Consider the following 10,000-nt stretch of genomic DNA (forward strand, 5'->3'; position numbering starts at 1 on the left):
AAAATAAAAAGAATATTTAGTAAGAGATTTCATTTCTCTAGGCTACTATAGATCTGTAGTAGTATTGATAAACAGAGAAGCTAATGCATATTAATAACAAGAGACAAGTACAAGCACCGGTACACCTCTCAGCATTGAACAAATATACAAGCTCAATGAGCGAAAATCATAACTAGAGTCTGTAGTGTCCATCTGCATGCCAAGTTAAAACATCATAGCTTTAATGATTGCTGAGATATTGCAATGCCTAAACAAGAACCCCATTGTTGAGGGTGTTCAGCATCTCTGATGCAGAATAGTCATAAAACCATAAGGTTGCGCAACTAGGATATGTGATCTGGCTGCAAATTACAACACTGTCACTGTAACTCTAATAGTTGCTGAGATTCAATCTGGACACAAATATGTTAAGAGATATACTCACTCTCTCTCCCCTATATATATATATATATATATATATATATATATATATATATATATATATATATATATATATATATATATATATATATATATATATATATATATATATATATATATATATATATGTATGTATGTATGTATGTATGTATGTATGTATGTATATATGTATGTATGTATATTATATATATATATATATATATATATATATATATATATATATATATATATATATATATATATATATATATATATATATATATATATATATATATATATATATATATATATATATATATATATATATATATATATATATATATATATATATATATATATATATATGTGTGTGTGTGTGAAATATTTATGCATTTGTGTATGCCGTGTCATGCAAGAGCTCCTCTGTTTATCAAAAACTTCTAAGAATAAGTTGATTATATCACTAAGTAACAGATAATCTTACACAGCGGCAATTATAAACACACTATTAATCCTGAAGTTCCGAACGTGAGTCGTAACTACGTGATACTGAGTACTAGTAGGTAGGCTGTGCATGGGTACGAATCCATACAAAAATATTTAGAAGCAATATTGAACATGTACTCGACGAGATCGCTACCGTGCTACGGGACTTTCACGTCTATGGTAGGGGGGGGGTGTGACATCACACTTGTGCACTCTTGTATTCATGTTTATTTTGGGAATATGGAAGGTCTTAATTTGGGCACTTTCCACTATTTTTTTTATTTTTTTTCTTTGAATAATAAAAATAACGCAAAATTTCGTAGGTAGTTCAAAATTACTAGAATTCTCCAGATTTGTCGCTAGATTTTAAAGGAAATCTCTAGATTTGCTCCTTGTAGCTAGTGGCCAATAAATGTCGCTAGATGACATTCAAATTCTCTAGATCTAGCGACAAAATCGCTAAATTGGCAACTCTGCAGTCACAATAGACCAACTTCTTTTTCTCCATCTCTTTATTCCATCTTCTAGTTAAAAAAGTAAGAGAATAATAAAAGTATTGTTAGTAACCTTATACTCTTGTGAAAATGCGTACAGCCATAAACAACCAAACGACTGTTGTTTTGCTAATAACCGAATCGGATAACAACTGTTTTGCTTGTATTTCAACCATCGTACTGTTAAACAATTATCGTAGTTATGTTAAAAATGACGTTAAGTACTGATATGTTTTTACACTACCCTTATCCGCTTTGGAGAAAAGATCGGCAAGGAAATATACTGCTGCAGTAAATTTAAGCTGCAAGCTGTAGCTGACGCTGAGAAAAGAATGTTCAAGCTGCTAATGACTATAAATTATCGTACATTGGCAATGTCAAAAATTGCCATTTATTCCCCTTGAATAAAATTTCCTAGTTTTCTTGAATACTTATTTTGATGTATTTCCCAGTTTCTATGAAAAATACGTTGATGTGATTATTTTTGCTCCACAGAAGAAGTTTTGTATTATATTAACTATAGCAATGAGTTGGTATAAATTAGTACATTGATATTTAAAGTAATAAAACTCCTTTTTTGCAAATTTTATCCATCTCTATAAAATTAGATGACGTCTGATTGCAGTGTTGTCAAACTTCTTCCTGTGGAGAATGTATATGTTATTTTCTTGTTGTAAGGGCACATGCCAGTGGATTAAGCTTGCCTTCTGGACGAAACCCCTTTTTTTGTGTGTTGGGTTACGATTAAACTACTTAATGTTTGTGTTTTAGTTGATGGTTTGTTACGTAACCCTGTAGTTTTGTAGATGTGACAACTGTGCTATCCAATGTACTCTTCCCGAGTTTTCTTCTAGGGTGTGAACGTGAAGCTCTGCCTGTTTTGGCAAACTCCAAGAAGGCAAGTTGTGAAGAAGTTCTCGTAAAATCCAGCCGCATCACCTCATGAACTGTCGTTGCCATTGCAGTAATTTCTTCATAAGAATATTCTGAAATCCCCCTTTTTTTGGCCATTTATGTTTTCCTCTATCGAAAGTAACGTAACGTTTTGTCAATTTTTGCAGTAATGTTAATGTTTTCTTGCTTCTTAATGTAACTCTGATGATTGTTGTGTCCTTTAAATATTAATTATATGTGTTAAACTTTTGAATGCATATTTGTGAACCCGTGTGGCATCACCCAAAAAGAATTGGTGCAGGAAATATAATTGATTGTTTCTCAACTGCACTTTGTTGGAAAGAATGTAATGTTTCTTGACTTCATGGTACATTTAAGTAAGTTAGTAAACTCCTCAGCGCTGTAACTTGGTCTCATTCAAAGCTAGGGCAGGAGGGCTTAAGGTTGAATGAAATCGTACCGAATGTGTGCCTAAAACTTTAGTTTCACCACATTCTTTGCTAGTTATAGTAGTACTGTATTTTGCTTTGGTCCTTCGAATGAACCGGATGCCATAACGATTCACAAAGTATTTTTTTGGATGTTAAAGATAATTTGCGATAAAGTTCACGTTGGTGATGGATGGCTTTAAAGTCATTATAGTGTAGCTGGCACGTGTCCAAAGTTATTTGGTGAGCAGGGTAAGGTATTGAATTACTTGGAGTGTTTTGCCAAGTAATCTATTGTTTATGGAACATTATTGTTCGTATTTAGTGATCACTCTGTGAAGAAATTCTTGTTGAATTTCGTAGCCATTTTTGAACTTAGGTTTTCGTGACCAGATTTATTTTGTGAAGTGATGATTACTTGGAGTGTTTTGCCAAATAATCTATTGTTTATGGAACATTATTGTTCGTATTTAGTGATTACTCTGTGAAGAAATTCTTGTTGAATTTCGTAGCTATTTTGAACTTAGGTTTTCGTGACAGATTTATTTTGTGAAGTGATGAAGAGCACGTGGTCAAATTGTCTATCATTCAGTGAATGTTATTCGACCTATGAATAAGATTAGTTATATTTTCAATCAGGTTTAGATAATTTGCCATACATTTTGATATTTGAGCAAGTTTGTTATTGATCCATTAACAAGATAATGGATTCCAAGATTAAGGTAGTTATTGAAAGGGAAATTATTTCCTTACAAGATTTGCTTGATGAGACAGGTAACTGCATTGGTGATACTGATACACCAAAATCGACCCTTGTAATGTATGAACGTTGTCTTATTGAGGGTCTACGACGTTTTGAAGATAGTTGGTCACAGAATGTGACGATTATTTCACAGGATAGTGAATATGATAGTTTATGTAGAAGTTATAGAGCAATAACTAGATGTGTAAGGAAAGCTATTGCTACTACACAGAAAACTATGAGTGAGATTGACACGGGAGATATAAATCAACGGCCCGCTTTGCCTCCCCCTTCGGCTCCCATTAACCCTCTCCCTCCCCCTAAACTCCCAGCAATTAAGATACCTGAATTTAGCGGTGGGGAAGAACAATGGCTTGCATTTTGGGATATATTTAACAGTTTAGTTCACGATCGTAGGGATATTTCCAATGTGATTAAGTTTTCTACACTCAGAGCTAGTTTAAAGGATAACGCCTTTAAAGCCATAGACGGTTTGCTTGTCACTAATGCCAATTATTCAGTAGCTATTCAGACCCTTAAGGAGAAGTATGATAATAAGGACAAATTGAAACGTAGACTTATGTCCAAATTAACGCATTTAGTCCCTCCCAGTCATACAATAGAGGATTTGAACACGTTCAAATTGGAATATGAGAAGATTATTTTACAAATGAACACATTGAATTTAGATGTAGAGGCCATGAACCCCATTTTCTCTAGTATAATATGCGAGAAATTATCACCTGAAACACGTAAGGCTATAGCTAATAAACATAATAGTATGTCTCTTGATTTAAAGCAAATTTCCTCAGGTTTGAAATACGTTTGTGAATTAATGGAATTTTGTTACGAAGGTGAGAATTCTAATAAGAGAAAACGTGATCAGGGTAACTATTCTAAAGTGATTCCCTCAAATGTGCAAAACGTGCAGAGAGCACAACCAAGTAACAGTAAACCTAGTAATTGTAGTCCTTACCATAATTGTGTGTTTTGCTCATCGAACCATGCCTCTCGCGATTGTAAGACTTTCAAAACCATTGATAGTAGAAGGGACAGAGTTAAATATTTAAGATTGTGCTTTGCTTGCCTCAAAGGAGGTCATTTATTCTCTGAATGTAAAAACAAGCCGAAATGTAATATATGTGATGGGCCTCATTACCAGATGATTTGTAAGAAAACAGAAAACCCTGTTAATCCTGCTCCACCAAAGTTGAGTGTAAATAGTACTAATGTTAGTAAGTCAAATGTTAATTCTGGGAAATCTCATAATGATTCTAAAAGGTGCTGTAAGTAAAGGTGATTCCCCAGTAGTTATGACTGCTTCTTTGGGTATTGATCATTCTCAGACTAATAAGAGTTCTGTTTCGACTGCTCTTCCTACTGCTAATGTAATTGTGTCAGGGAATGGACATCGTTCCTTTGGGAGAGCACTCTTTGATTCTGGTGCACAAAGAACGTTTATTGCAAAGGAATTAGCTCATTAGCTTAGTCTACCGTCCATAGCAACAGTAGCCTTAAAGGTAAAAACCATTTGGCAGTGATGCCACGGAAGTTAGTTGTAATATAGTAAGAGTTGTGGTGAGACTAGGTAAGATTCGTACTGTCATTAATGCCATTGCATTCGATAGAGTTAATTCCAGAATTTATTCTCCAGGTTTAAGTAAGTCAGCTGCGTTCTTGACGAGTAAAGGCATAAAATTAGCAGATAATGATTTAAATTCAGATGAAGTAAATGGTATAGAATTAGTCATTGGAGCTGATTACTATGGAAAATTCATTCACAAGAGTCAAATTTGCTCTGGAATACAGATATTGAATAGTTCTGGTGGTGCACTAATTTTTGGACCTCTTCCTAGTTGGTCTTATGACTATGTAGAATCTAATGAGATTACTACATCAAATGTATGTTGTTCAAGAATAGAAGTAGAGGAAATCCCTATTAATTCTTGTTGTGAAGTTAGAAAATTATGGGATTTAGAAAGTGTTGGTATTCGTCAATCTGAAATTAGTCCTGAAGAAAGAGAATCGGTTAAGTGTTTTAAGGATAAAGTAAAAAGGGTTGACAATAAGTATGAAGTGTCCTTACCATTTAAAGATGAAAGCAGACCGCCTGTTAACTATAGAATAGCCATTGGTCAATTAAATTCCTCGTTACATAGATTCGAATCTGACCCCTCCTTGTATGCTCATTATGATAAGATTATCAAAGATTACGTTCAGTCTGGGTTTATAGAATTAATTCCCTCAGGCTCCCCTATTATAGGGCATTATTTACCCCACCATGCTGTATTGAAGGATTCAGAAACAACTCCCATTCGAATAGTTTTTAAAGCTTCTTCCAAGGCTAAAGGAGAACTTTCCTTAAATGATTGTTTATTAACTGGTCCCTCATTAACTACTAAAATTTTTGATGCCCTGTTGAGTTTCCGTACAAACCCAGTAGCTGTGATTTCAGATATCAGTAAAGCCTTTTTAAGGATAGGCATTTCACCTGACTGTCGTGATTATTGCAGATTTCTATGGATAACTGATCCCTCCGATTTGAAGTCTACTGTAACTTACCGGTTTTGTGTAGTTTGTTTTGGAGCTACATACTCCCCCTTTCTCTTGCAGCAAACCCTTTTGCATCATTTATCTTTACATGATAATCCCCTTGCATCATCTCTGATGAAGAATTTCTATGTAGATAATTTTAGTAAAACTTACAAGGATGTGTCAGTCTTGATGGATGAGTATCCAGTAATAAATGAGATTCTTGAAGATGCTAATATGCCTCTACAAGAATGGGTCAGTAATGATTCAGAGTTTAACAGAACCATATATGTTATCAAAGAAAGAGTGAACGTTTTGGGTTTAGAGTGGTATCTAACACAAGATGAGATGTCACTGAAGGAAGTAAATTGTGAGTATAAAGGACCTTTAACCAAACGAAAGGTTTTATCAGTAGTAGCTCGAATGTTTGATCCTCTAGGATTATTGTCACCAATACAGGTGAGAGGTAAATATTTTCTTAAATGTTTGTGGAGTAACTACGGGTGGGATGACCCTTTGCCAGAATCATTATGTACAAGGTTTGATGAAATTTGCAAGTGTTTTAGAAATGTAGAAAGTTTAAAGTTTCCTAGGTTTGTTGTACATCCTGAATGTTCCCACTTACATGTATTTTGTGATGCCTCTAACAAGGCATATGGAGCTACTGCCTATGTGATTGATTTCAAGAGAAGTGTAAGCAATTTACTGGTCAGTAAGTGTAAAGTTGCACCAAACCCTAAACAGACTATTCCGTGTTTGGAATTGACAGCCTTGCCCTTGGGTGCAAAACTTGCTGGAAGATTAATGCAGAATGATGATTTAAGATTGAGTTCTTGCACTCTCTGGAGTGACTCCATGGTTTCTATTTGTTGGGTGAAGAACAATAATAGTAAAATTCCCTATGTACGAAACAGAGTCACTGAAATTAATGAATTCAAGTTTCCTCTACAGTATACCCCCTCTAAGGATAATCCAGCTGATATTCTATCCAGAGGTAGTAATAGTAAAGATTTAGCGCAAAATTCCTTATGGTGGAATGGCCCTAAATGGCTTTTAACTGGTGATTATCCCCAATCTTTAGCAACAGAAACTGTGCATGTTAATGAAATTCTTTCAGAACCTAAGTTTGTTAACCCTCCAACCCCATTAATTGACATCCCACGTTACAGTAATTTAAGTAAGCTTAAACGTATCATGAGGTCAATATTGCTTTTTCTTAATAAATGCAGTAAAGGTTCTAAGTTTGTTGTTAACGAAATGAAAGCACTTGTCCTCCTTGAACAAAGCAACATTTTTCTACTACCAGAATGTACCTCGGTGATAAGAATTCACATGGAGTGTCCATGGATATTAAAATTTCTGTAATCAGTTGAACTTATTTGTTTATGAGGAAAATCTAATTAGGTCTCAGGGTCGCATGAAAAACGCTTCCATGTCTTATGATACTCAGTGCCCAATGTTATTGCCTTCCAGAAGTTATTTAACAGTGTTGATAGTTGAACATTTGCATAGACATCATCACCAATTCTGTACTGGTATTGTTGAGAGAAACTTTTTGGGTACCAAAAGCATGACAAGTTATCAAATCAATTCTATCAAAGTGTGTTTTGTGTCAGAAGTTAACCAAGAAACGGTTGTGTTTGCCTCCTCCTCCACCATTACCCACACAAAGAGTGAGATATGATGATAGATCTTTCCAATCAGTAGGAGTTGATTATACTGGTGCTATTAATGTTTTTGATCATGAGACTGGCTTGGAGGAGAAGGTCTTTGTATGTCTATTTACCTGTACTATGAGCAGGGCAGTTCATTTTGAATTGACTCATTCCATGACTGCTTCCGATTTCCTACTGGCTTTTCGACGCTATGTAGCATATCATTCTCTGCCGAGTCTGATTATATCTGACAATGGTAGGAATTTTGTTGGATTTAAAAATTTCCTGAAGGAAATTATGGATGAACCAGAGGTATTTTCCTTCATGGATGAACCAGAGGTAAAGTCATACCTTGAAGGAAATTGTGTTAATTGGAAGTTCATTACACATGAGCCCCCTGGTCTGGAGGCTTTTATGAACGCCTTATTGGTGTTCTAAAGGGATGTTTGTCCAAAGCCTTATATCACAAATGTGTATCCTTTGAAGAGTTGAGAACTCTACTTGTTGAGTTTCAAGCTGTGACAAATTCTCGACCACTGACTTATCTCTCCTCTGATCGAGATTGTGAGGCTTTGACTCCCTCCATGTTACTTTATGGGCGAAATGTTTGTATTTCCCCTCCTCTTAACAATTCAGCAACTGATGACCCAGATTTCATGAGTTCAAGTGATCTTGGAGAACAATATTTTAGATTATCATCAGTGCTAAGAAAATTTGAGAACTCTTGGAAAAGAGACTATTTAGTGTCCTTGAGAGAGAGACATTATAATTCTAGTGATAATCTCTCTGCAAATGTGAAAGTTGGGGACATAGTGATGGTAGACTTAGAAGATCATCTCGGGAAAGGCTATAGATACCTCCTCTCACTGGGTAAGGTTACCCAGCTGTTTCCGTCGTCTGATGGTGTGATTAGGTCTGTAGAAGTGAGAGTGAATAATAAACTATACATGAGATCAATCACAAAGCTCGTACTTCTGGAATTACCTGAGAGGGAATTTGATATTGTTGTAACTCAGGAGCCAGATAGTGTGCCTCTGAGTGGTACTAGACCTTGACATGCAGCAGCAATCCGCTGTGATCAAGAGAGAGAGGATTTAATTTCTATGGATGTACTCTAAAATGTATATTTGATTTAAATTTTGATGTGTTAAGATGGTCACAGCTGCATAGCGTTATTCAATTGAATTCGCTCCTGGGTGCAGTTGTGATTACTTCTAATTATGATTCTTCTTGGGGGAGAATGTCAAAAATTGCCATTTATTCCCCTTGAATAAAATTTCCTAGTTTTCTTGAATACTTATTTTGATGTATTTCCCAGTTTCTATGAAAAATACGTTGATGTGATTATTTTTGCTCCACAGAAGAAGTTTTGTATTATATTAACTATAGCAATGAGTTGGTATAAATTAGTACATTGATATTTAAAGTAATAAAACTCCTTTTTTGCAAATTTTATCCATCTCTATATAATTAGATGATGTCTGATTGCAGTGTTGTCAAACTTCTTCCTGTGGAGAATGTATATGTTATTTTCTTGTTGTAAGGGCACATGCCAGTGGATTAAGCTTGCCTTCTGGACGAAACCCCTTTTTTTGTGTGTTGGGTTACGATTAAACTACATAATGTTTGTGTTTTAGTTGATGGTTTGTTACGTAACCCTGTAGTTTTGTAGATGTGACAACTGTCCTATCCAATGTACTCTTCCCGAGTTTTCTTCTAGGGTGTGAACGTGAAGCTCTGCCTGTTTCGCAGCAAACTCCAGGAAGGCAAGTTGTAGAAGAAGTTCTCGTAAAATCCAGCCGCATCACCTCGTGAACTGTCGTCGCCATTGCAGTAATTTCTTCATAAGAATATTCTGAAATCCCCCTTTTTTTTGGCCATTTATGTTTTCCTCTATCGAAGTAACGTAACGTTTTGTCAATTTTTGCAGTAATGTTAATGTTTTCTTGCTTCTTAATGTAACACTGATGATTGTTGTGTCCTTTAAATATTAATTATATGTGTTAAACTTTTGAATGCGTATTTGTGAACCCGTGTGGCATCACCCAAAAAGAATTGGTGCAGGAAATATAGTTGATTGTTTCTCAACTGCACTTTGTTGGAAAGAATGTAATGTTTCTTGACTTCATGGTACATTTAAGTAAGTTAATAAACTCCTCAGCACTGTAACTTGGTCTCATTCAAAGCTAGGGCAGGAGGGCTTAAGGTTGAATGAAATCGTACCGAATGTGGGCCTAAAACTTTAAAGTTTCACCACAGGCAACATGGATGAAACTCGACCACAAATAAAATTGGAAAGTATTTTAATCAAAACTACTGGACATGAAAGAACACATATTACTGCTGTTTTCACGCCGATAAAAGATACAT

At 35.1% G+C, this 10,000-nt stretch overlaps 1 protein-coding gene across 10 annotated transcripts in view; it reads right to left on the reverse strand.

Moving 5' to 3' along the window:
* LOC136841658 (piggyBac transposable element-derived protein 4-like) overlaps positions 1-10,000 on the reverse strand; it is a 459,099-nt gene that overhangs the window by 117,850 nt on the left and 331,249 nt on the right. The window lies entirely within an intron of this gene.

Source organism: Macrobrachium rosenbergii, chromosome 9 (assembly GCF_040412425.1).
Source record: "Macrobrachium rosenbergii isolate ZJJX-2024 chromosome 9, ASM4041242v1, whole genome shotgun sequence".
In the NCBI taxonomy this organism is placed as follows: domain Eukaryota; kingdom Metazoa; phylum Arthropoda; class Malacostraca; order Decapoda; family Palaemonidae; genus Macrobrachium; species Macrobrachium rosenbergii.